Source organism: Rhincodon typus, chromosome 5 (assembly GCF_021869965.1).
Source record: "Rhincodon typus isolate 14 chromosome 5, sRhiTyp1.1, whole genome shotgun sequence".
Taxonomy (NCBI): domain Eukaryota; kingdom Metazoa; phylum Chordata; class Chondrichthyes; order Orectolobiformes; family Rhincodontidae; genus Rhincodon; species Rhincodon typus.
This window is the reverse complement of record NC_063336.1, coordinates 37,140,234-37,161,754: the sequence shown is the minus strand read 5'-3', so window position 1 is coordinate 37,161,754 and position 21,521 is coordinate 37,140,234. Positions and strand designations below refer to the sequence as shown.

Here is a 21,521-nt window from a genome sequence, read left to right as displayed (position 1 = left end):
TAGTATCTGTCATCCTGAGGACAACTGGAAGAAGGTGAGGCAGATCATCCACTAGGCACTTTTGGTCGATAATTATTGCAAATGCTTCAGCCATACACACACCCATCATTGGGGATGATGGGGTTATTTGTTGAGACTCCTCTAGGTAGTTATTCAGTTCTTCACCATTCATGACTGGATGCAACAGGACTGCAGAGCTCAGAATCCCTGTCTCCACCTGTAACAGCTCCACATCTATCCCAGCTAATCTTTTGCTCTTCACATACTTCAAAAGCTTTTATTGTGTGTCTCTATGTTTCCTGCATGCTTGCATTCATATTTTCTTTTCCTCTTTCTTTTACCAGTTTCTTCGTGATACCTCTACTATGTTCTAATTGCTTGCAATCCTCAGGCTTACCACCTGGCATCCTTATAAGTCTCTTTCTTTGATCTCATGCATCCTTAATATCTTTTATTAGCCGTGGTTTACTCACCTTTCCCATTACTGTTTTTTCCTCAGAGGACTGTACATTGTATAAATCATGTAATACTTTAAATATTAGCTATTGCCTGCCTATGGTCAAATCTTTCTGTATATTTTCCCAATTCACGATAGGCAATGTGTCCTTCATATCTTTACAGTTTCCTTTGCTCAGACTTAAGATCTAAGTTTCAAAATGACTAATGTCCCATTCAAATTTAATGTATCATTCTACTGTATTATAGTCACAAAGGCCTAAAGTGCCTCTACAGCAAGGTTCAGCTCAGGTTGATATTTGTCTCAATTGGCATATACACTTCCCATAAATTCCAATGGTTGCAGAGCTAGAGGTAAATTTTCTCAAATGTACAGTGGTGGAATTAGAATTGGGCCACTCTAGCAAAAAAATGGACACAGACTTCAGGAGTCAAATGGGCTCAAAAAGAAAATCTGCTTCATTCTTTGCCACTAAGCAGTCCAAACTTCAATTATCCAGTTATTGCAGTGTGATAAAACAGAAATAAAGTTAATTGCTTTAAGCAAAACATCAGCACTTGCACCTGCTGAAATTCTAGACTCTAAAGTCCTACCAACCTTAGGGCTGCTTTCTCATTCAAAATAGAGTCCTTCATGGTAACTTCAGCCAGTGTGGGAACTGAACCCATGCTGTCTGCATCACAAACTGTGTGCTGAAGTAAAAGCAATGTGGTGTCACGTATTGGCCAGACTATGTAAAGAGGGCAGATTACATTCCGTGATGAATATTAGTAAACCAAATGGTTATATTTTTATTTACAACAATTCAGTAGTTTGACATCCAGTTATGGGCTCTGGTGATGCAGTGGTAGTGGTCCTACTGCTGAGCCAGGAGGGAGGGCTCAAATTCCACTTGCTGCAGAGATGTGTAATAGCATCTCTGAACAGGTTGATTAGAAGATACCTAATTTCATGGCCACCAGTGCTACCACACAACAATTTTTATTCCAGATTCATTTAATTTAAAACAAAAACTTAAATTCCCAACTATCATTGTTAAATGTGAACTTATATATTTTTAATTTGTTCTTGTGATATAGCAATACTCACTAGACCAGCATTTACTAACGATCCCTAATTGTCCCAAAATTGAGCAGCTTGCTTGGCTATTTCAAAAGGCAGTTAACAGTCAACTATGTCAATCTGTGTTGGTGCCACTTGCAAGCCAGACAAAGATGACCTTCCCTAAATAGTATTAGTGAATTGGATGGGTTTTTATGACAATTGACAGTGTTCATATGCTTACGTTAGACTAGTTTTTAATTCCAGATTTTATTGGGTTCAAATTTTTAACATTTGCCATGGTGGAATTCAAGTCCATGTTCTAAGAACAATAGCCTAAAATTCTAGATTTAACTAATACAGTAACATAACTATTCCAGTCTCTCAGAAATCTGGTTGCTGCCTAACTACTGTCTGGAATGGATGAGCAAACTGCATCATGAGGCAGCTCAGTACCACTCTCCCAAGGTCAATTTGGGACTGAGCAATAAATCCTAGTCTTACCAATGATGGCCACATCCTGTGAATGATGTAAGACAAATAAAAGCAATTGCACCTTGCACACCACATCTTAAACAACACCATCACCTTCCCTGGGTAAGTTTTCTTCCATTGGTAGGTCAGACCCAGCTGAGGTGGCAGCATAATGGTATACAGTTGGGAGGAAGTTATCCTGAGATTCTTCATCAGTGGCACTGAATTGCATGAAGTCTCATGGCATAAGGTCAAACATGAGCAAGGAAACCAGCTGCGGAATTACACATAGCAACCCCAGCTGATGAACCGGTACTCCACCATGTTAAGCACCATTTGAAGCAAGCAGTGAATCACAGAATCATACAATTTTTACAGCACAAAATGCAGTCATTTGGCCCATGGTGCGTGCGCCAGTTCTATTGGCTACTGTCAATCTCACGCCCTTTCCCCATATCCATGCACACCATTTCTCTCCAAATAACCATCCGATGCCCTCTTGAATGCCTCAATCAAACCTGTCTCTACCACATTTCCAGACACAGCATTCCATACCCTATATATTCAGCGTGTGAAAAAGGTTTTTCTTACATCATCCTTGCTTTGCTTCCAAATTACTTTAAATCTACACTTTGTCATTCATTTTTCCTTTTCCCAGCAGGAATAAAATCATAGAGTCCCTACAATGTGGAAACAGGCCATTCGGCCCAACAAGTCCACACCGACCCTCCGAAGGACATCACACACAGACCCATTCCCCCACCCAATATTTCCCATGACTAACACATCAAACCTACACATTCCTGGCCATTATGGGGCAATTTAGCATAGCCAATCCACCTAACTTTCAGATCTTTGGACTGTGGGAGGAAACTGGAGCACCCGGGGGAAATGTACACAGACACTGGGAGAATGCAAACTCCACACAGACAGTCATGCTGGCACATGTCCCTGGCGCTGTGAGGCAGCAGTGCTAACCAGAACCACTGTGCTCGCTATCTACTCTAACTAACCCACTCGGGATTTTAAAACCTTCTATCAAAGCTCTTCGCAACCATTTTCTCTCCAAAGAGAACAGTCCCAAATTCTTCAATGTATCCTCATAACTGAAACTTCACGTTTCTGGAAGCATTTTTGTAGAACAGTACTCAATACTTCAGAAGAGGTCTAGCAAGTGTCTTATACATTTTAGCAAGTTCAACATCACCTTCCTGCTCTTGTACTTCAAGTCCCTATTAATAGAGCTGAGATCACTGTCTGCTTTGTCCTGTCACCTTCAACGATCTGTGCACACATATACTCAGGTCCCTCTGCTCCTGCACCTCCTTTAGAATTTTATATTGTCTTTGAATGCTTTTCTGATTAAAGTGATTTATCTCACACTCCCCTGCATTGAGCCTCACCTGGTACCTACCTTCCCACTCCACCGAGTTGACGATGTCCTTTTGGAGTTCTACACTGCCCTCCTTAAAGTATACATTTCTTCCAAGTTTAGCTTCAGAGCATGAGAAAAAAAAACAATGTATTCCAGTTGGGAGAATTCAATGCCCATCACCAACAGCAGCTCAGCAGCACAACTACTGACTGAGTTTCTAGAGTTCACAAGGTCATCGATGCTAAATTGACTCTGCGACAGGTGACTAAGGAACAATCACAAGGAAATAAACAGACTTGACCTCATCCTCACCAGGCTGCATGTTGCACTTGTGTCTGTAAAAGATAATATCAGCAGAAGTCCTGTTTTCACATTGAAGATATCACCATGGTGATATGTGGCATTATCACATGGTAGATGGAACAGATCTAGCAACTCAAGACAAGAAATCCTGAAAGTGCTATGGGCCACCAACAGCAGCAGAATTGTACTCCAACATAATCTGCACCCTCCCACTCTACCTTTAGTGTCAAGCCAAGGAATCAACCCTGCAGGAGAGCATATCAGCAGCACCACTAAAGATACTTAAGAATGAGGCATCAACCTGGTGAAGCTACGTACCATGCCAAACAGCATAAGCAGTGATTCCACAACTAAGGGATCAAATCTAAGTTTAGAGACAGGAGAATTTACTGTAATGAACAGGTAAATGGCATAGAAACTAAACAATTAGTTTGTTTCTGTCTTCTCAGAAGAATATACAGAGAATCTCCCCAGAAATATGAGGGAACCAAATAACTTGTGATATTGAGAAACTAAAAGACATTATGAATAAAGAAGTTGTACTAAAAAAATTAACCTGATTCAAAATTGGTAAATCCCCTGAATAAGATGAGCAATAACACACTTTCAATAGTGTTAAAGGAAATGGTTTTGAAATAGAGGATGCATTGGTTATTATCTTTCAAAATTCCAAATATTCTGGAAAGCTTCCTGCACACTAGAAAGTAGCAAACATATTCTATTAAAAATCGTATTATTTAATAAGGGAGGGAGAGGGAGAATAGAGAACTACAGGCCTGTTGGTTTGACATTGGTAGTAGGAATGTTAGAATTTATTATAAAAAATGTCTTAATTGGACACTTTGAACATAATGGTTGAATTGGACACAATCAACACGTATTTATGATAGAGAAATAATGTTTGATAAAATTTGTTGGAGCTTTGAGGATGTTATTTGCAATATCAATATTCAGAGAACCACAGAGATTAGAACCAGGGACAATTTTTTTGAAAACGTATTCACATTTACATTTTGGCCACCATGTTTTCAGGGGCAGTTAAGTTGCCTTTTTGCACTACTGTGGTCCCTTTGATGTAGGTACATTCGTAGTGCTATTAGGAAATGGGTTCCAGAATTTTTGATCCAACAAGAGTGAAGGAACAGATATACTTCCAAGTTACATTTTTCCACTATTGCTCCATTGGATGTCCATGTTTCTAGAAAGCCAACATTTATTGCCCACTCTTAACTACCGAGTAGTTTGATAGGTTGTTTTAGAAAGTAGTTAAGAGTAAACTCCATTGATCTGGGTGTTTAGTCACTTGTAGGCCAGACTAGAAAAGGAAAGCTGTCATCCTTACCCAAGGGACATGAGTCAACCAGATGGTTTTGTTCTTACAAGGGTCACCATTACCGAGACTAATTTGCAACACTAATTACACTTTGCTTTGGCAGTGGTATCACTCTAGGTCCTCAATCTGCACCTCTCAGCAACACAAAAAATGCTGCGCCACAAACAAGTTCTCAGATTGATCCCGAAGGTTGCAGGAACAGCACCACATATTTCGCTTGGGAACCCTGCAGCCCAATGGTCTCAATGTGGACTTCACAAGCTTCAAAATCTCCCCACCCCCGACCTCATCCCAAAACCAGCCCAGCGCGTCCCCGCCTCCTTGACCTGTCCATCTTTTCTCCCACCTATCCGCTCCTCTCACCTCACTGACGTACACCACCCCCAGCCCCTACCTACCAGCCTCATTCCCGCCTCCTTGACCTGTCCGTCTTCCCTTGACTGACCAACCCCCATCCTAAATCCCCACCTACACTCACCTTTACTGGCTCCATCCCCACCTCTTTGACCTGTCCATCTCCTCTCCACCTATCTGCTCCTTTATCCACCTTTCATCCGCCTTCCCCTCCCCCATTTCTGAAGAAGGGTCTCGGCCCAAAACGTCAGCTTTCCTGCTCCTCTGATGCTGCTTGGCCTGCTGTGTTCATCCAGCTCTACGCCTTGTTTTCTCAGACTGATGTATGTTTTATGATTAATTGTAGATATTATAAAAAGAACAAAATTTAATTTTAAAAAAGGGACTAGATTACAAGTTTAGATCCTGCTCCAATTCTGTTTTACTGGAAGTCCAGTTAGCCCAGAGTCCCAGCAAGCAATATTGTGGAAGATCAACTTATTAGCTCAATAATTAATATAGTTTGGATCTAGAACAGCATTTTTCAGCAATCTTATTTCAAATATCAAAAGCATGTTACAGTACAAGAGCCAGTATGCTAGGTGATTTCCCAATCTTGATAACATGATCTGAAGCTATTGGCAAAAACTGAACATTCATAAGCTGATGGCAATTGCAACTCTACCAACAATTAGCCCCAAATTAATTTCAACATGTATTCACTCAGGCCATTTCCTCACAGAGAACATCACAACAGTGCCTTTAAAAATATGGGCCAGATTAACTTTTTGGCAATGAACCATCACAGTTATTATCATTCCTGATATCTTATAAGTAATGCTAGCAGCACCAAGATAAAATAAATATAAAATTCCAAACATTGTGCTGGCATATGTAAGTTTTGTTTGCAATTGCAGAATTATTCAGCAAGTTCTTCTGCAGCAAGAAAACTGGGTTTGCAAATATTGCGACTTGGAAGGGGCACCTTGTTTTATTTTTGAAAAGGTTTGTTTATTCTTGATTACAGATATCAAGCAACCTGCATGCTTTTTTTTGACTAAATAAGATCAAAGCCCAAGATGGCCCAGGCCTATTCTTGAAATATCGGGCTCTCCTCATGGGTTGTGGTATTAGTATATGAGCATGATATACATCTGAATATTATCAAGCCCACATCTGCAAACAGAGCTAAAGTAACAACATCTATGAACATTCATGGATAATACAATGTCTGGTAAGTTCCACGTTTTCAGTGTTTGGAACAGGTCAAAGAATTTTATGCAGGACAAGGGTGGAAGTGAAGACCACATTTAGCTATAGTACAGTGCAGACACAAGGTTCTCCAATGATTCTGTTAGTCAGATCGCTCATAATTGCAAAGCGTAAAGATTACAGATTTATAGCACAGCAAACTATTGTAGCTAGTTTTGATTGAGCCCTGATATAAAAAAATTAGCCAACGTCATCACCTCTTGTTACAGTGCGATACCAGGAAGCTGGATACATGTCCATGCCAGAATGGTATGATGATGTATGACTTGGGGCTAGAGAAGAAGCAAATATAAGATTTTGAAAACTAGGAGAAAGAGTAAGCAATTCAGCCCCTAAAGCCTGCTGGAGGTTATGATCTGGTAATGCACCTGTTGCCTTTGTCCTTCAAAGTGCTGTAGAACACAGATTAGTGAGGTATTCCTAAAGAAGTTTTGGCAATCCATGAATAGTACAGACTACAGCCATACCACAAAGGCAATTGATGAATAGGTGCCAATCAAGCAGACCATACCTGGGAGATATTGAGCTTTTCAAGTGTAATTGCAGCTGCATTCACCCTGACGAGTCAAAAGTACTCCATCACACTTCTGGCTTGTGCCTTGCGGTGGAGGAGAGGATTTCTGGACCCTAGTGTTTGATGTGTTGATGGTGTGAACTCGGCAATGCTGATGCTGCTGATTGTCAATTAGTGGTAAGGTGCTTAAGCTGAAGATGGTCACTGCCTGGTAATTTTGCAATACAACAATTATTTAAAGATTTAACAGCCCAAACCAGGGCTGTCCAGGTCTTACTGTTTGCAGACATGGACTACGGAATTATTGGCGGAATTGCAAATAGAGCTGACCGCTATGATGTCGTCAGAAGACGGCCCCATTTCCAACTGTACGATGAAGGAAAGATCACCAATAAACCAGCAAGAGCTAGGAATGCGAATAATGTCCTGGGACTTAGGCATGGCTAGACTAATTAAAAGGGGGCTGATTAAGAACTGAATTAGAAAGGATTCGGAATTAGAAGGGTTGTGAAGTTTGGACAGTGAGTTTGAGGAGAATTGTCAGAGTGTAGGATGGTGGGAGCTGAGGAAGATGACAGAAGACCTGGTTAAGTTCACTGCTTTGTTTTTCGCACACTACTGTGATGCTATTACTCAATGTAACTTTCAGATAGCTTGATAGAAATATTTTAGAAGGTAAACTTCCAAGTTTTGACCTCAAAACGTCTCGAAGTATATCACAGCCAATACTATTTTGGAAATGCATTTATTGTTATATTTATAATCATGCCTTTAATCTCAAAGTGATTCAGAGAAGTACAATCCGACAAAACTGGATGCCAAAACAAAGAAAACATTAAGGCAGGTGCCAAAGCAGAGGGGAATGAGCACACTGGTTCAGCGTCAACAGAACTGAAAGATCCCATCCAATTGTGAGGACCGCGCTTTAGGAAGGATATGAAGACATTACAGATGATGCAGAAAAGATTTTACAACTGTAATTTCTGAAATTAGGGACTTCAGTTAAGTGGATAGTTTGGAGAAGGTTGACAGAAGATTTGATAAAGTTGTTCAAAAACATAATCAGACTAGATAGAGTGGGTGGGAAAATGTTCCTACTGACAGAAGGACTGAGAACTGGTAGACAATAATTTAAGGTAAACTGTAAAAGAACCCAGAGGAATGAGGATCGTTTTGTACAACAAGTGGTTAGGATTTGGAATTCACTGATGGATAGTATGGTGGAGGCAGGTTCAATCATGGCTTTCAAAGGCGCATTGGATGATTATTTCAAAAGAAAAAAATTGGATTGCTACAAGCAGTGTTCTTATTCTTTCTTTCTTCAGTTCAGACCTCCAAGGATCATGTGCCACAGCGACTCCAGAACCGGAAGTCAATGCAGCCAATTGTACTGGCACAGACACGCATCTAACTGAGTTGTTCTTATAGACAGCAGACATACACAAGATGGGCCAAATATCCTCCTTCTGTAATGATTCTATAATTAGACAGGAAACAAATACTTGGAAGGGCGGGAGAACAGAAAGGTGAGAGAGATCCAGATTCAAGAAAATGTATTTTGAAATAGAGATGATAAGTTATTTTGAGAGAGGACTACCTGAGGGGCTGGAACCATTTGCCAAGTCAGCTAACATGAAGGGTCCAAGAAAGAAGGGTAGGCTGGTCAGCTTAAACGGCAAAGAAGAGAAGACAGCAAAACAGGAGTCAGACAGACAAGAATTTGAGATGAGAAACTAGACACAAAGGACTTAAGCGAGAGAAAAACTAGGGTGACAACAGTATAGGCATAACTATCAAGAAGGAGGAGTGAAATTATAGGAGATAACTAAATGAATGTTCTCAATCTTAGTGCACATTAAGTCTTCAAACTCTATGCATGTTGACCATAGTATGATTGAATTCTAAATTCAGTTTGGGGATGAGAAAATGAAGTCCAACAGTAGTGTTCTGGAATTAAACAAAGGTAATTACGTAGGTATGAGGTTAGATTTGGCCCGAGTAGATTGGGCAGGAAGGCTGAAACATAAGACAGCTGATGAGCAGTGGCAATTGTTCAACGCGCTACTCAATTCCTCGCAACTAAAATATTTCCCAGTGAAGAAGAAAGATAGTAAGGGGGGTAAAAAAAATCCATGACTAAATAAGGAGGTCAAGAACAATATAAAGTCAAAAACAAAGGCATACCATATTACAAAGGCCAGTGGCAGGCTGGAAGATTGGGAAACTTTCAAACATAAACAAAGGGATACTAAAAAATTAATAAAAAAGCTAAGATAAATTACGAAAGAAAACTAGCACAAAATATAGAAAAGGATAGCAAAAGCTTCTATAGGTAAATAAAAGGGAAGAGAGTCGCTAAGATGGATGTTGGTCCCTTAGAAGATAAAACCTTAGAGTTAATAATGTTAACTGGAGAGTTAATGGCAGAGATGCAAAATCAATATTTTGCCTCAGTTTTCACGGTGGAGGACAATAGTACCATTCCTATTGGAACGGGCAATTCAGAGGCAATAGAAAGGGTAGAACTTAGAACAATCAAAATCGATAGGGAAAAGGTACTCGGCAAACTATTAGGATTGAGGGCTGACAAGTCCCCTGGGCCTCATGGCCTACATCCTCGGGTATTAAAGGAAGTCGCGGCAGAGACAGTAGATCCATTGGTTACAATATTCCAAAATTCCCTGAACACGGAAAGTGGATTGGAAAAATGCTAATGTAATGCCCCTATTCAAAAAGAGAGGGAGGCAATATGTGGGAAATTACAGACCTGTTTGCTTAACATCTGTTGTTGGGAAAGTGTTAGAATCAATTATCAAGGAAGCAATATCAGGACATTTGGAAAGTCAAAACGCTGTCTATCAGAGTCAGCATGATTTTATGAAGGGCAAATCATGTTTGACTAATTAGCTCGAGTTCTTCAAAGGTGTAACAAGCAAAGTGGATAATGGGGATCCTGTAGATATAATGTATCTGGACTTCCAGGAGGCATTTGATAAAGTGCTGCACAAAAGGTTAATTCACAAGGTTGCATCAAATGGAATTGGGGTAATTTATTAGCTTGGATAGGTGACTGGCTGATGGACAGAAAACAGAGTTGGGATAAATGTTTTTTTTTTCTGGATGGCAAGAAGTAACAAGTCGGGCACCACAGGGTCCAGTCCTTGGACCAGCTACTTACAATCTATATTAAACGACTTGGATACAGTGATATTTGACTCTATAGCCAAACTTGTGAATGACACAAAAATATACGGGATGATTAATAGCAATGAGGAAATAAAAATCTTACAAATGGATATAGACAGATTAGGAGAGTGGGCCAAAATGTGACTGATGCAGTTTAACATGGATCAGTGTGAGGTCATGCATTTTGGTCGGAAAAACGAGAAGGCAACCTACTATCTAAATGGGGAGATGGGGAGAGGCTTCGGGGTACTCCGGTGCAGAGAGATCTGAGTGTCCTCATTCATGAATCACAGAAAACTGGCATGCAGGTACAGCAGATAATAAAGTAAACAAATGGAATGTCGGTTTTTATAGCTAAAGGAATAGAATATAAAGGTAAGGAAGTATTGTTGCAACTATACAAGGCATTGGTGAGAACACACCTGGAGTATTGTGCACAGTTTTGGTCTCCTTATTTGAGGAAGGATGTGGTGGCATTGGAGGCAGTTCAGAGGAGGTTCACTACATTGATCCCAGAGCTGAGGAGATAGTCATATGAAGACAGATTGAACCGTTTAGGCCCATACTCTCTGGAATTTAGAAGAATGAGGGGAGATCAAATTGAGGTATTCAAGATGATTAAAGGTATAGATAAAATAGACGTGGAGCGGATGCTCCCTCTTGTGGGGTATTCTAGCACGAGAGGTCATAGTCTTAGGATAAAGGGTAACAAATCTAAAACAGAATTGAGGAGAAACTACTTCTCCCAAAGAGTGGTGAATCTGTAGAATTTGCTACCCTAAAGTGCGGTCGATGCTGGGACAGTGAGTAAATTTGAGGTGAAGTTAGACAGATTTTTAATTGGTAATGGATTGAACAGTTATGGGGAGAAGGCAGGAAAATGGGGCGAGGAGCATATCAGCCACAATCAAATGGCGGAGCAGACTCGATGGGCCGAATGGCCTAATCTGCCCATATGTCTTATGAAAGTGAGAGCTGTGGTAGGAAGCAGGGGATAGGGGTTTAAGGAGATAGTTGAACTGGAAAAATGTAGAACACTATTATTTTTCCATTCAAGAATGATCTTGGACGAGTGGGCATAGAAAAATGAGGCCAAATACTGCTTAGGTAGCTCAGTTTAATTTGGTAATTGACAACTTGTATGATTTATTAGTGCAAGTGTCAGGTTATGAGACTTAAAAGAGTGAAGCTGGGGGCCAGAATATGAGAAATGACTGGCATGGAGGAAAGTCCCAGTTTTGCCAGGCACAGTGTATGAAACATGTTGAAAAGATGTGGACAGCTGAATGTTAGAATGTATTGTTGCAAGTAAACTTGTTAGGAGTGATGGAGTGAAAGGAAAATCCAATAGCAAGTGCAGAAATATGTAAAGCTGGAAGGGAATAGGAAGACATGCTGGTGGTGAATGATACTTGAGGACTGGATGGAGATAGATATCTCTATGATTAAGGTCATTGGAGTACAAGCCATGGGGGTGACAACAGAACATTGTGGCCTTTTCCAAGAAGAGCACATCAAACGGAGATGACCGCAAGTGTGTCTGAAAATAGAGCATGGTTTTGGGAAGAGGTTGCAGTGGGGTGGTAAGCACAAGTGCTCAGGAGTGGAGAAATAAAATGTGGCACGATTGGGTCCATAGGAAAAAGAAGTAAGTGAAATGAGAAGGCAGTGAAAAGGCAGTGGTCATGTACAACAGTCAAAAACAGATATATGGGAATTTCAGGATTACATATATTACAAATACGAGAGGCAAATGAGCAGTAAATGCAAAGAAGAGAAATATCATGCATAGACAGGAACCATAAAAATATTAAATAACTGACCAAATGTACTTTCTTTATAATTAGCGAAGTATTACATGCTTGCTACCAACTTAATCAGATCTTTCTGAACAGTATCACAGTATCTTTTAGTCCAGCTGAGAAGGCTTTACTTAAAAATCTCACCTAAAAGAAAGATTACACCTCAAATCACACAGAACTCCCAATTTTGCATTGACATGTCAACTTCAATTATATTCTCACGTTTCTGAAACTACCTTGAACAAGAGGCAAAAATGCTACTGTCAGGACACAGGTGAAACTTGAAATCTTAGGACTCCCCACTTAATAGACATCTGCTACAATTACACGCACAAAAGCAAAAGACTATCCTCCAAATGAGAGTGCAGTACATAAACTAAGTTGAAATTTCAACACCATTCACCTGTATTACGACAATGAGTTGGAACCTCAAAATACTATAGATGTTTTCTATAATTTGACTTTAAAAAGAGAAATAGAATAATAGCTAGTGAAAAAAAACTGTGTGGGTCTGATAGGAAGTAACATTGAAAGGTGTCAAAGAAAATTCTGACATGACTGTGATCTCTTATGACTCCAACAAAAATGAGAGGCTGACAATCTGCAAACCACCCCCAATGGATTATGCAGACACATGTTTTGTTTCTCCCCTTTGAAGAATACACAAGCACAGGGTTAAAAGCCAGTGGGACAGAACCTTCTCATGTATACCAGCGCGAGGGTAATGGATGTGAGTATTCTCGTTTGGTGACTGTGACAGTCAAAAAACCATTCTTTAGTCACTCCCTTGCTGCAGTTAAATACTCTCTTTCACTCAAGAGTGTTGCAAGTGAGTTAAAAAAGGAAAAGAGGATAATAAAAGCACTCTCTCACCCTGAATGCTGGAATTCAGTCATGACCAAAAGGAATCAAAACTACAGTATCTCATCCAATCATCAATAACCAAGGATCATGAAACGATTGTTTGACGACCGCTGCTGCTAACCCCCACTGCGATAGCTGCATCATTCAGCTCTCTTCTGCACAAAAAAATGTGCAGACTGATCTATGTACTTTTTAAAAAAACTTTTATCTTTTTGGACTCACCCCTTATTACTGATCTATGTGAATGTATTGCAATTCTAGTTCTTCTTGCATCTAGCAATTAAAAATGCACACTTTGTTAACTCAATACCAAAAGTATTTATTGACCATTCCCAACTGCTCTGGGGAAGTTGTTGGTGAGCCACTTATTTGAATTGCAACAAACACATAGTGTAGCTGAGAAGTGAGTCCCAAATTTTGGCACACTTAAACAAAAGTTTAAATAAACGCACAGAGTGCAGGAGATACTCAGGAGCTCTGGGAGCATGTGTGCTGAGAGTGTGCGAGCAAGAGTGAAAGAATGAAAGGGTTCAAATCTGACTCTTCCACGTAACTAATTCTGACCGAAGAAGTTATAACGACCAAAAGTAAATGTTGTTCTCTCCACAGATGCTGCCACAATTACTTTCTGCTTGCATTTCAGATTGCCAGCATCTTCCAATACTTTGTTCTTACTTTAAATGATCTATTCTCAGCTCTTGCACATCAACAGCCTTTTATATGGTTGTCATCTAGATATTCCTAAAAAGTTTTAATTGGGGCTCCTAAGCTTATTTCTAGGCATTCACATGCTGCATTTATGATTCAACAGATCTTACCACCTCCTGTTTCTTCAAATGTTGAAGTTCATCTTCCTCCTGAGGCAAAACGATCAAGATTCAATTGTTGGCTGGAATTACCTGTGAAAACACGAAGTGAACATGACAAACTAAGACATTGTACTGCATAACTCAGGAAATTATAGTTTAATTCTTCTGATTACATCACATGTTCAGAAAACGAGGACAAAGAACACAATACATGTGCAATTTGTAAAATGATTTTTATATCAGATTTCTCCACATTATACGTGAATACATAAAATAACTCACCAGACTTCAAAATCCAGTGTAGTTTCACCCTCCCATTGGCTGGCATTCTTTGTTGAGCAGCAGTCTTTTTCTCTTTTGTGGCACATCTCCACCCTGGCCTTCATTTCAGACCTGTACCATGAGTTACTTTTTAAAACCTGCCACCTTTTACAAGGCCATTCAGAAGTTGCCTTAGTTTTGTTAGTAATCCTGATGCGAAGGATGCAAGATGTATCTAATGGAGAAAAGGTCAGTTGTTGTTGCACTTTGTTCGGAATGTGGGAAAGTCTTTTTCCTTAAATTATTGATCAAGAATATGGGTCTCTTTCCTGTCAAAAGGTACACGTACCCCTACCTTTACGGTGATATGTAGCTTTCTTCATGTTAATGCATGCCATTTAACTACAAATTACTTATTAAACATTGAATGACTAGCCAATTCCTCAGCTCACTACCACCTTCTCAAGGGCTGCTAGGGACTGGCAATAAATGCTGGCCCTCCAGTGACGACTAAGTCCCACAAGCAAATTAAAAAATGGGAGGCACCCTTGTGATGAGATTGAACATTACAGGGAAAATGAAAACAGGGAAAAGTGGGGCAGCTGAGTTTCACCTGTATTCATAACAATGCAATCTGTGTAACTAATAGAACATAGAACAGTATGGCATAGGGACAGGCCCATCAGCTCACTGTGTTCACGCCAACCATGATGCCATTCTAAACTAATTCCATCTGTCTCCACATGGTTCATATCCTTCTATTCCCTGTCTGTTCTGCCCAAATACCTCTTAAATGTTGCTATTGTATTTACTTCAACTACTCCCTTGGAAGTATGTTTGAGGCACCTACTCCCCATCTCACCTTTAAAACTCTGCCCCCAGTATTTGACATTTCCACTTTGGAAAAAGCACTGACTAGCCAACCTTTCAATGCCTCCCATAATCTTATATATTTCTATCAGGTTGCCCCTCAGCCTCCAACACTCTAGCAAAAACAATCTAAGTTTTGATTCAAGTTTGAAGGGTCAGAAGTAATAATCATGAACTACAGCAGTTTAAGGCGGAGGCTCACCACCACCTTCTCAAAGGCAACTAGGGACAGGCAATAAATGCTGGTCCAGCAAGTGATGCCCACCTCCCACAAGCAAACAAAAACAAAAGAATTCACTTGTGGGAGTGATGTACAAGGCCCCGAATAGTAAATGAGATGGAAAAGGTATGGTGTTAATCATGGAACATTTTTTAACCTACATATCAACCAGAAAGTCAGATGGGCAAAGGGAGCCTCGACGAGGGTTTCATAGCATTTTTTGAGATTGTTTCTTAGAAGAGTGCTACCTATATTGCATTGATTAATCCTATCCCATTTCAAAATCACCTCAAAGTTAAGGTGGCCCTTGGTGGAAGCGACCATATTTAGCTTGAATTTTACATTGAGCTTGACAAGGGAGTGCATCAGAAATTACTTTTTAAAATGTAAACAAATTGAATTATAAGGGCATAAAAGAGATGACTAAAATGAAGTGGTAAACGAGGTTAGAATATAGGTCAATAGAGATACAGTGGCAGAAATTTCAGGCAATCCTTTTTATAACGCATTGACCAGAAACTGCACGTAGTACTCCAGCTGTGGTCTAACCAAAGTTTTGTGCAGCTCTAACATAAACTTCCTAACTCTTCTAACCTACGACATAGCTGATAAAGGCAAGACTGATAAAGGTGTAGGCTTTCTTAACCACCCCAATAGCTTGACCTGCTGCCTTCAGGGTTCTATGGACAAGCACCAAGATCCCGCTGTTCCTCTGAGCTTCCTACTATCCTGTCATTCATTGAACACTCCCTTGTATTGTTACTTCCTCCAAAGTGCATCACCTCACACCTTTTCAGGGTTAAATTCCATTTGACACTGAGATGCCCAGCTGACCAATTTGTCTCATAAAATTACTTATCAGCCTCCTCCCCCTCCTTCCAACCATCCCCCCAACCAATGGCATTTTCTTGTAATTTTGCATATTGCACCCTTGAAGTACCTGCAAGTTAGAAATTGAAAGGGACGAATTCAAGAAAATTAGTGATATTGATGGTGTTGCTGGGACTGAAGGTTTGAGAGGCTGAATAGTCTGGGGCTTTTTTTTCCCCATGGAGTGTCGATGCTGCAGGGTGACTTTGTAGTGGTTCATAAAATCATGAGGGGCATGGATAAGGTGAATAGCCAAGGTCTTTTTCCCCAGGTAGGGGAGGAGTCCAAAACTAGAAGGCATAGGTTTAAGGTTACAGGGAAAAGATTTAAAACGGACCTGAGGGGCAACTTTTTCAAGCAGAACGTGATGTGAGTATGGAATGAGCTGCCAGAGTAAGTGGTGGAGGTTGATACATGAAGAGGAAGGGTGTAGAGGGATATAGGCCAAATGCTTGAAAATGGGACAAGATCAGTTTAAGATATCTAGTCAGCATGGATGAGCTGGACCACAGTCTGTTTCCGTGCTGTACAACTTTTTGACTTTATGATAACTGTTGAAACTGCGAGTTTACAAGTCTCCAGGTCTTACTGGATTTCATCCCAGGTTTTTGAAAGTAACTCATGGGATAATTGACACATTGGCTTTCATTTTCTAACACTCATTTCTTTAGATTGGAAAATAGCTCATGCAATTCCTTTATACAAAAAAAGGAAGGAGGAAGAAAGCAAGAAACTACAGACCAGTTATCTTAACATCTGTAATAGGGAAAATGTTAGAAGCTATTATTAAAGATGTTATAAGAGAACACTTTCATTTCTGGTGATGATGTAAACATTCTAAAAATTTGATAGGGAATTTGCTTTCCACAGTCTGGTCAATAGTGGTAAGTGTTCTGATGGAACATTTAGTTTTAGCTATCGTCTTCACAGCAGATTTCTTCTTCCATTCTCACAGTTTGACACTAACACTGAATTCTCTTGCTGCTGCAAATATTTGATGAGTTAGCAAATGTTAGGATTTCTGGCTTGAAATCAACTTTGTACTTCAATATTTTTTGCAGGAGGAGCCATTTCTGTTGGTGCAGAGCAGACTGCACTATCTTCTTAAACTCCCACCATCTTCTTGGCAAAAAAAGCATATATTGCCTGCTTGATCCTTTGCACTGACTTATAAGTTGAGTAAAACATGCATTTCAGAGGTTAAAAAAAAATCAGGATTATCCCAAGTGTGAGTATAGCATGTAATAATAAAAAAGGAGATTCAAGCTACTGGTAAGTATATACCTAAACTCAATTTTTGGCGTTGAAAAATGTTATCGGCTTATATGCCAGGACAACTTATGTATCGTGACCTACAGAATATCCGTTTGGACCCATGATTGCTTTGCTGAACTTAAGACAATGAGACAGCTGCCATCATTAGATGGGGTACTTTTAACAGTACATCATTCCACCATCCAGTTTTCAAGTGCTCCTTCTCTTAATCAACATCTTCATCCAAAGAATTGACTAGGATACAAGACAAAACACAGTGGAATGTTATTCTGTTTTTTTATTCAGCAAGTTAATCCAACTGATTTAGTCTTCAAATAGAGGCGATGTCCATATAGATCCAGCACACAAGTGGTCCATTTAGATCCACCGTTAATATAATCACACTTGACCAACAAGTGGTTCAGGACTCAACCGGTCATGCTTTTTACATTCTGAAACATCAACTTATTATTTATATAATGCCTTCATCTTGGTCAACTGTCCTAAGACATCTCATTGGAGCATCAAATAAAATTTGACGTTGGTCCACATAAGGAGATATTAAGGCAAATGACTAAAAGCATGGTCAAACAGCAGGTTTTAAGGCCATTTCGAAAGGTGTTTTGGGCTATCGCAGCTGAAGGCGTGCTGTCAGTGGAATGATTAATATCAGATTGCTCAAGAGGTCAGAAGTCGACCGATCTAAAGATTATATAGGATTAAAAGTGGGAGGTCAGTTGAGAATATGTTGGAATAATCAAATCTGGAGGTAACAAAGGCATGCATAATGGTTTCAACAGCATATTAAATCAGACAGGATCAAATGATGTTATAGAGCTTGGAAAAGGAGTGGCTTAATCAGGTAGCAGTGTATTTGGCAAGTCTTCTCAGGATACAATATCAAACTAATATTCCAGGCAGTCCGGTTCAGCATCAGAAAGATGCCAGAAGAGGGATGGAGTCAGTGGCTAGCAAACAGGATTTGTGGTACTAACTGAAGAGCACTATCGAGTCTGCCAGCAAGGGGTTTGGAGGGCAGGATGGCTGTAGGATGGCAGCAAGGGGTGGTCAGCAATTGAGAAGGGGCTGGTGGGGGTGGTTAGAACTTTGGAGGGGAGGGTGTGCAGTTGGTGGTTTGTGAGTTACGCATAGGGTCAGTTGAATAGTTACTCAGGACTATGTATTTACTGAATTTCATCAGAACCCTTCAAATTGTCTGTTTTAAAAAGAGACAGTCAGAAGGTCCCTGATGTAGAGGAACTGACCAATGGCACCTTTAATATCCTGGGCAATTCCTTCTGAGTATGTTATGGTGGACATTCCACAGGTCCTCATACACACTTCCATCTACACTGGAAATAACAACTGTCTTGCCATTTGGAAAATCTGAATCAATGACTTTGGCTTTCACAATACTACATTAAAAAAAATTGCTGCCTAAATAAAATTGGATGTTGGACAAGCAGTCTGAGAATTTTGAAACAGTGGAGATAATGGATGGGAGGCATAGTGTTATCAGTGTACACACAGGTGATGATGCTGGGTTTCATATTTCATGAGGATTGTAGTGAAGATGAGAGACAAAAGGGATTAAGAATTAATCCTTGGAGGATAGAGATAACAATTCTAAAGCAGTTAGAGGAGCCATTGCAGGCATTTCATTGGCTATATATGGATATGTAAGATGGAACCAGATGAGTACGGTCCCATCTAGTTGGATTATGGTAGATGTATCGGAAGTGGATGATTAACTGCGTCAAGGCATGCAGGCAGGTTGAGGAGCTTTAGTTTAGCACAACCCTAAAGGATTGCTTTTCAGACCATGGCATCAATGGGCAAGGGACTGCACAGGAAGGTACAGCAGAGTAAAAGTGCAGAGATCATTTCATAGTCAGAGACCAACGCTCATTTCCACAAACAATATCATGAACGCTGAATGGTTTGTTGCTTCCCTGATGTCAAGGTAATGGCGATCAATGAGAGAGTGCTAAATATTCAATATTCTGCAGGCACATCTCAGTACCAATGACAAAGAGACAGCAGTTAATGAATTCCTATGATTGCATTTCAAGGTCAAGGGAAAACAATACAACATAGGAATACAAAGATAGTACCATCTGGTTACTGAATTATTTTAATAACAGTAGGATAAAGAAGATCAGTATGTCACGTGAAGAATGGCGCTTGGGGAAAAGGTTCCAATTTTGGGGGAGTCCAGGCCTGTTCTGCAGGAATCACCCAATCAAAGTAGAAGAAAGCACCTCTATAAGATGAGGACCAATGTCCTCAAAGGAAGGTTCACTCACAGTTGAGGAGCACTAGACTAAACTAGGCTACAAGGGGACTGGGAATCAGTACAAAGAAGAAAAGAGGAAGAGGATGCAATAATGTGAGATTATAAGACAGTACTAAAGATGGACATATTCCACATCCAACTAATATGGTACTAAGAAGGACAACAAGGAATACAGATTTACAATGCATATATGTAAATTCATAGTGGGTAAGGAGGGCGAGAAAGTCTTAACTGCATTCTCAAGAGCTTCCTTGAACAGTATGTAATTGGCCAAACTAGAAACTATTGGAAAAGTTTGTTATGAAACAATGCATGATCTTTACGGAAAGGGTGCCTAGGGTTAAATGGCAAGTGAAGTGATCCAGATGAAGGTCATCAAGGTTGCTAAAGGAAGCGGGGCTGGAAATAACAGTAGGTCTTGTCACAGTCTTCCAGTGTTAACACAATACAGAGGTGATACTAGAGATTGGAAAGTGTCAAATCTGTCATCTTTATTCAAGGAAGTGTCAGGACAGCCCTATTAACGGATCAGTCAGTTTAACACAGCAGTGGTGAGTATGATCTTAGAAGGAATAATCAGGAAAAAAAAACTGCTTGAAAAAGCATTTAGAAGAGGTCTGAATTAATTAAGGGCAACCACAATGGATTTGTAAAAGGCAGACCATAATTGTCAGATAGAATAGAAATATTTAAAAGTAACAGAGGAGGTTGATGAAAAGAACATAACAATCCTGAAGGAAAAAACAAGGAACTACAGATGCTGTAAATCAGAAGCAAAAACAGAAATTGCTGAGAAAAAAAATCAGCAGATCTAGTTGCATCTATGGAGAGTAAGCAGAATTAACATCTGGGGTCCAGTGATCTGATTCTGAAGAGGGGTCACTGGACCAGAAAGGTTAATTCTGCTTCCTCTCCAAGGATGCCGACAGACGTGCTTTTTTTTCCCAGCGATATCTGTTTTTGTTGTTGATGATAATCCTGACCCAGTTTTGTGCAATAGCAGCTGCTGCCTGGTCAGGCTGACCGTCCCAGCTCACTCTCCTTTCTCTCCCTTGGCAACTGACCCCACTGAGATCCAGCTGGACCCTGCAGCAATCTAGACAATGTTATATCTGTATGTGGGAGGAAACATTCGTCGCTGTCTCACATTCGTTATGTAGTTACATTACGCTCTAATCATGTCACATTATAAATTCAAGGACAAATACAGGAGAGCGACGAGGGGACAGCAGATCCGGGGGGAAGGGGGCGCTTCTACCCGTGAAATAACCGAGCACTTTGTGGACCAAACAAATCCTAAGCCTAGGTCAACAACCAGACACATATACACAGCGTCAATGTGTCGGTGGGGCATCACCTCCTGGAGGTGCCTTCCCTTCCCGATCACACTCACAGGAGGTACGAGGCTCAAGACAAACTCACCGCCACCGCTCCCTCTTCTAACACCGCCGATTCTTTGCCATTTTATTCAAAGGCCCCAGCAAAACCGGATGTCGGAACTCCGCCGCGCATGTTCACAAAGTCCTAAAGAAAGTACTGTATTGGAAAGGCTCCTCACCGCTCTCTCCTTCACACCGGCACAGCCCAAGATCCACGGCCAGACGCCCCTCGCCTGCTCCTGCTCCTCCTCCTCCTCCGATGTTGTTGTTGTTGTTGTTGCTTGGAACGAGGCGGTTTAACGGTCCAAGAGCGAGCGTTCCAACACTGACTGTTCGAGCGCGCACCGAGACCCGGAAACGTGCGAACATCCTCTGACCGACAGCCGCACCCGCCAGTTGGAGCACGGCACCTGTCGGCATCTAGCCAATGAGAGCGGTCGATGGGCGGGATTTCCTCTGTCCGTGGATTTGAATAGGGAGGGGGAAGGAGCCGGATAGGGTGCGCGCGCCTTCCTCAGCCTCAGCCGTGGTTTTGATTTGGAACGGTTTGAGTTCGCTGCATTTGACACCAACGGCCGAACAGAACGATCGGGGGCGGGGTGAAGCGG

The 21,521-nt window shown here is 40.7% G+C and overlaps 1 protein-coding gene across 7 annotated transcripts in view; it reads right to left on the bottom strand.

Moving 5' to 3' along the window:
* Positions 1–21,293, bottom strand: part of tbpl1 (TBP-like 1) — a 48,735-nt gene extending 27,442 nt beyond the window's left edge. The window contains exons 1-3 of one of the 7 annotated variants that reach the window (XM_020535987.2): positions 21,093–21,293; positions 14,046–14,259; positions 13,773–13,853 (exon numbers count right to left, since the gene is read on the bottom strand). The gene's annotated coding sequence lies outside the window, so the exon portion shown is untranslated. Of the gene's footprint in view, positions 1–13,772; positions 13,854–14,045; positions 14,260–20,956; positions 21,073–21,092 lie in introns of those variants that run through there. The other 6 variants (XM_048596919.1, XM_048596920.1, XM_048596917.1 and 3 more) reach the window with 6 other exon arrangements.
* Between the last annotated feature and the right edge of the window lie 228 nt (positions 21,294–21,521).